The sequence below is a fragment of the Dioscorea cayenensis genome, chromosome 18, assembly GCF_009730915.1.
Source record: "Dioscorea cayenensis subsp. rotundata cultivar TDr96_F1 chromosome 18, TDr96_F1_v2_PseudoChromosome.rev07_lg8_w22 25.fasta, whole genome shotgun sequence".
In the NCBI taxonomy this organism is placed as follows: domain Eukaryota; kingdom Viridiplantae; phylum Streptophyta; class Magnoliopsida; order Dioscoreales; family Dioscoreaceae; genus Dioscorea; species Dioscorea cayenensis.
Window position 1 is genome coordinate 4,682,462 of NC_052488.1, and position 6,491 is coordinate 4,688,952.

Here is a 6,491-nt window from a genome sequence, read left to right on the forward strand (position 1 = left end):
TAAATCATGTAATTGTTATTTTTTATGATGCTTGTTTTGAGTATGTATTTTTCATTATTTTGTTAGGTTGATGTGTGCATGTTATATTTTGATGATGGATGCTATGAGTGTGTATTTTTTATTTTTTTTGTTAGGTTGATGTGTGCATGTTATATTTTGATGATAGTTGCTATGAGTATGTATTTTTTATTTTTTTTGTTAGGTTGATGTGTGCTTGTTATATACTTATATTTTGATGATGGTTGCTTTGAGTGTGTAATTTTGATTATTTTGTTAGGTTGATGTGTGCTTGTTATGAGTATAAAATGAATTTGGATATCAAATATAAGTAGTTTTTATATTTTTATATTATAATTATGGGTTTTTAATATTATATTTTTGATTATTTTTCTAATTATTAATGATTATAATATATTTTTTTAATATTTTATTATTGACCCCTGGCTCAACCCCGGTTCGACTCGGTCGAACCCATCGACCCCTGACCCCTGGGCTTGGCCGGGTCGATGCCCGAGCCGGGTCTGACAACCTTGGTTAAATCAAGAAAAGCTCCTGGATGTGTAGGACAAGTCTTGTCACACAAACAACGTGCTTTTAAAGGCCCGATAATTTGTCATATTTTTTAGATTGAGATAAATCTATTTTTTTATAATAATAAAAAAATACAAATTTTTAAATTATTAAGTAAATAATTTTTTTCATTAATTTCTAAAAAAATTAGATTTTTTTAATGTTATTCCGAAAATTAATTGGTCTGTTTGGTTGAGAGTAGACAAGTAATGTTATATTTATATAAAATAGGAATATGATATTCTCTAGTGGAAATTGCCAAAAAAAACCCTTTAAGTTTGTAAAATTGCCAAAAACACCCCGTTAGTTTTGCAATCCCCAAAATCCCCCTCCTTTTAAACTCTATGTTTTTCAAACCCCCAAACCCTGTAACGGATGTGAACGGAGTGAGTTTCAAATTTTTTTAGACGAAAATGCCCTTGCATGTGGGAGTCGTGGGTCGCAACCATCTCGGCGATTTGAGAGGAAGTGGGCGGTTTTCCGTGAGGGTAATCCCCGAGAGACTAATTTATCGGAGCTTTTTACTTGTTTTTTTCTCAACTCACGCTTTCAGCCTTTTTCCATTTCCAAGTCGCTCCGGGTTGTCTCTACCGCGAAGCCTCCCAGAATTGGCATTTCATCGCTTTTTTCCCTTTCCACCGCAGATCTCAAGGAGAAGTCCCCCGCAGAACTAGTTGGCATTTCATCGCTTTGAAATCAAAGGTATTGAGTATGGTTTTTATATTAACTGCTCTACTAAAGAAAGATTTTTTTCGGCTTTTGTTTTTGTGCTCCCTGCTTTTTGTTGGAAGATATCAAGTCTCGCAGGGGATTTCTACCGGGGTTTTGTTAGTCTCGCAGGAGATTTCTCGTCGGGTTTTGTTTTTGTTTTTGCATTTTTCAGATGTATACACTCATCGAAATAGTTTTTTTCGATTGTTATGATTTGTGTAATATTTATAATGTACATTTCCCCTTTCGCTTGATATGGTTGTAGCTTTTTACAAATGAGGTTGACGCTTAAGAAACGAGATGTTACAGCTTTAAAAATTTGTTGTCTCTCGCTTTAAAAAAATGGGTCTCTGCTTAACATTTTTATATCACCGCTTAATAACCGAGAGTTTACCGCTTAAAAACCTTATATTTCCGCTTAAACTTTTGTCAATACCGCATGTTGAATGTGTTGTTACTGTCGCAGTTTGTGATTACGGCGGTCAACCTAGTTAATGGGCGATGCTATTTCGACACCTGGCAGGAGACCTTAGTCGAATTGAAAGATAACATGACCCCTCAACACCGGGAGATTATTCGAAGGACACCGCTTGCGCTGCTCAATCGAGCTGGAAGCTATATACCAAGAGAGTGCCCTTCTTGATTCTCTTTTGCAAAGGTACGATGGTCGCACCAATAAATTCATGATCGGGGAGAGCTCGCCGAGCTTTCAGACCTCAAAACGTGGCCCCTCGCTCTGGTCTCATGCATCGATGGCGACGCAGCTGGTCTTTCGTAAGAAGAAAGCCAGTCGGCCGTCAAGGGCGGTATCTATCAAAGACCCACGAGACACAGTACACTCCATCAAGAGCACTCGGGCGCAACTTGTTCGACTGAGGGGAGAAGAAGATAATTTTGTCAAACTCCCCGATGGTGCACTTTCATAGGGACAGCCCTCTTCCCAAAATACATCATGCTCGGTTCCGAATCGATCGCTGATTACGCCGATGATCTACCACCCATGGGGCGATACGCACGGGCGCAGGCGACTGACAAGTGGCTTTATGGAGGATATTCCACAGCAAACGCCCGAGCGCAAGATAGATGCGCCGGAAGAAGACCAACACGTGGTACATTAAGGGTTGCTCTGGCCGCGCTTTAACGTCCCTGGTTTTACGAAATGACCTGAACGGGAAGAAAGTCCGCTTCTGCAACATCCCAAGGATGTCGTGCTACGGTGAAAGTACTTTCACCGAAGCAAGCGACTCGAGAAACGAGCTTGTCATCGCTCAATGGAAAAGAGGTAATAAATCATGGACAATGTTTAACATAAGTCTTTAATGTTTAAACATTTTTATTTAGCGCTTAACTTTAGTATTTACCGCTTAAAACTTATTCATACTCGGGTTTAAATATTTTTGTTCTCCGCTTTAATTATATTATATAACGCTTTAAATATATAAACACTGCTTAAATATAGTTTTTTTATAGTTTAAAATGAATGATTTCACCGAAATTGTTTGGTTTACATATGTTAGTTTCCGAGATGGTTCCCTGCGAACGTCAAGAAGAAATATTTGTTGGGGCCAACCGACTGATGGATGCCATCGCTCCCGAACCACTTGCTCAAGGCGTGATGAGAGAGGCCTCTATCGCGGCGCTACCGGACGCCTGCTCTCCTACTTCCAAACCCCACCACGCCGCACGCATTCCTCTACGCGAGAAGTCGTCCCCTCACCACGGCAGCTTGCAACAACCCCCTACCACGACTAACGACAGTCCCTCCGATCATGGCAGCCCCTCCCGACCATGGCAGCTCCCACCGTGACATTAGGCGTAAGATGTCATCGCGAACTCTTACGCAGTACGCCAGATATTGACGACCGAAGTTTCTCGGCTTGTCGCTCGTGTTGAGGCGCCGGAAGGATCGCTTCACAACCGGCCGCGCCATCCCTCGAAAGAATCAAGCACCCGGACGAACGAGGCGTCGGAATTTGACGACGACGACGACATCATCGAGAAGGTCATTCCAAGGCGGCCACATTCGAAGAGACTTGCGAAAAGAGGAGAACAATATCGCCTCGCCTCCACCGCTGGCCGACGATGAAACAATAGCAACACCATCGGGCTGGCCGATGTCGTTGTTGAGAAGGACATCGAGATGATGTGGCTGTCACCGCTGAGAAGGTCGCTGACTCTTCTCGATGAAATCCTCGACCCTGGAACCGGTCACGAGATTGCAGGCATCAAAGATGGACACAATCCCTGAAGATCAAGAACAAGTTAAGGGTGTGTCTCCCAATAATGATGTTGTCATGGCCACGGCTGAGAAGATCGTCGAATCCGCTGCCGCTGGCCGACAAGATCAGTAGCCCAAGCAGACACAATCCCACCACAACAAGAACCATGTAAGGATGTGTTCGCGGTTGATGCTCGCCGCCGCCGTCCCTCGAGATCGGGCCGTACACAATCCCACAACAAGAACAACCATGTAAGGATGTGTTCATAGCTGATGTTGTCGCCATCGTCCCCCGCGATCGAAGGAAGATGTCGCCAAGACCCCGATCGAGCAACGAGAGAGATGATCAAGGCCAATCAAAAATCGACCGCATCGGCTTGGAAAGCTTTTTATTCAAGAAGAAGAAATGGGTTGGCCTCGAGTCGTTTTAATAAATACGAAAGCAGGAGTTGATGAGGATCTTCCTCAACCGCCTATGGACTCGGGTAAGTGTAAAGTTTTTTTATGATATTGTTTAAAGGTTTTTATTATAGTGTTTAACTATTACCTAATAGTATTTAATACCTTTTATGTTATCATTTAATTTGTCTACTTAACGCTTTAATTATATATAATATCATGTAACAATTGATAATATCATTTAAATATTTACAATATGGTCTTATTATATCTCAGTTATCGCTTTAACCTCAAGACTGTCAGTGGAAGAATGACGCTGTCAAGACCACACGCAACAAATTATACACGCCGCTGAGGGGAAGGAGATGGTCATCGATGATGTGATGGACGCTCGTATGCATAATACAAAAAGTCGCCGAGCAAAGAGCCATATCCTTACAAGAAGCGCGCTCCATCACCGCATCGCTTGCATACTGCTTATGTCAAAGCGTGACGACGCAGCATGGCACAATTATGGCTGTGAGCGGGATGTCGTCGCAAAACCGCATGAAGTTCAAATTGTCATCCTCCCGATAATCATGAATGGCCACTTCCATGTCGTCGTCTCCCGACAATGATAAACAAGAATACAGTGCATTATTCTTCATGTCCGGGTACGATAAGGACGCGTTGGACATGGTAAGTTCTTTAATTATGTCCGATTAATATCTGTGTGGTATTTAAATCGGTATTCTAATCTCGACTTGCATATCTCGACACCGGAATCTATTCGACATTTGTGTCGATATGGAGTTCGTCGAGTCGGCGACGGCAAAGTACCCACTCGTGCACTACATAGAAACCCCACGACAAAAATAAGGAAGCGTCGATTGCGCCGTCTACGTCATGCGGTTTATCGAGCAATTACTTTGGGGTGAGAAGTTACGGCTACCGCAGCATGGATCGTTCCTTACCCTCGATTAAGGTATGTTACCCGCATACTTAAGGAGGGAAGGGCAGCCCTGCGTCCCATGACAAAGGGGGTCGCTACAAGCGGGTTAAATTTTTTTCAAGAACATGTCCCTCGATATCCGAATATCAATTTTGTTTTTCGAATGTAACTCGGACAAATTCAATTCATTGTTTTCGTGATTCAAGAGCATGACTTATATATCTTAATGTAAATTTTTGTTTGTTTTTGAATTGTAAAGCGTGTTAAATTCCATCTCGGCTTTCATTTCATTGTTTAATTTACGCTCTAATTGTGTACATTTCACTTTCATTGTTTAAATATACTATATATCGCTTTAAACATCGCTTGAAATATTTCAAATTACAGTGTATCCGCTTTAAAATAACAATGTCTCTGCTTAAATATGGAAAGTTGCCCATCAATACACATTGTTTCCCGCTCATCGCTCGGCTTATTTACAATGCCTAGTCGGGCGACAGCTTTCATGCAAGATCGTCGATCGTGACCGGATCCATGGCAGCTGATCGCAATGTAACTCGCGGACATCAAACGCTATGCGACTCGATCCTCTTTCGCCTAAGCCGCCCAGTCGCCTTCTCGCACAGCGGTCGCGAACGAAGCTCACGATATCCGCCTCAAGGCCCGCCATCGCTCGGGTATGGGGAATATATCTTTCTTGTACGCCAGCTTGTAATTATCGACGTGAAGTACCCGCTAATAAATCGATGTACGCTGGTGTCTGCATCGCATTATTGTCGCAGCAAGCGTGTTTGCAAGGGATACCATAAACTTGCCACCTTCGACATGAACAAGTTCGATGGCGAGATCTACAGTAGTTGCTCGCACCGGTCGATCACTTCGTAACGATCATCGACACAACGACCAACACGAAGATTTCGGCCGTCCCTCAACAATGATCTCTACCTTCGAATGTATGTCCGGGCATAAGTAGGTCTCCCTATTTGTCTCGCTTGCTCACGCCGGTTACATAACATGCGCATCAACTTGAACCTGACAAATAAGGTTAAACAAAGACAATGATGGTTAAATAATTCGTAAACATGTTTGAACATTATTGTAAATATTTAAACGTAAGGATTAATATTTAAAAGTCGATAAGTGTAATTAAACAAAGATTGAGAATGTTTAAAGGGTGACACTAAATGTTAAGTGAAAACCAACATTCGCAGACCTTATGGAGTCGACCATTTTCGTCACCGGTAAATGACGTGCTTCCTTGATCCAAGCATTGAACGACTCCGCGACGTTTGAATACATCTCACCCCAACGATCACCTCCGAATGTATAATTCGACCAATGTGCCATATCCGATTTATTAATCAACCAGCTGATGAGCTTCGGGTGATGTGGCCTGCAGCTCATTCACGAGTATCATCGAAATCTTTAGCCGTGGATGCCCACGCAATGCGGAAGCATATAGACCAAAGACTCCTCCTCAATGACTTCCCAAGTCCGACATTGGCTTTCATAAAATTGGCCTTCAAATGTCGAAGACGGATGCATGTGGCGACGAAGGGAAGACTCTCGCAATTGCGCTCACAAGGCCCTGGACCCGTCCGACACGAAGGTAATTATCTCATGATAATCTCCATCCTCGTGATAAGGCATCGCCTAACTTAG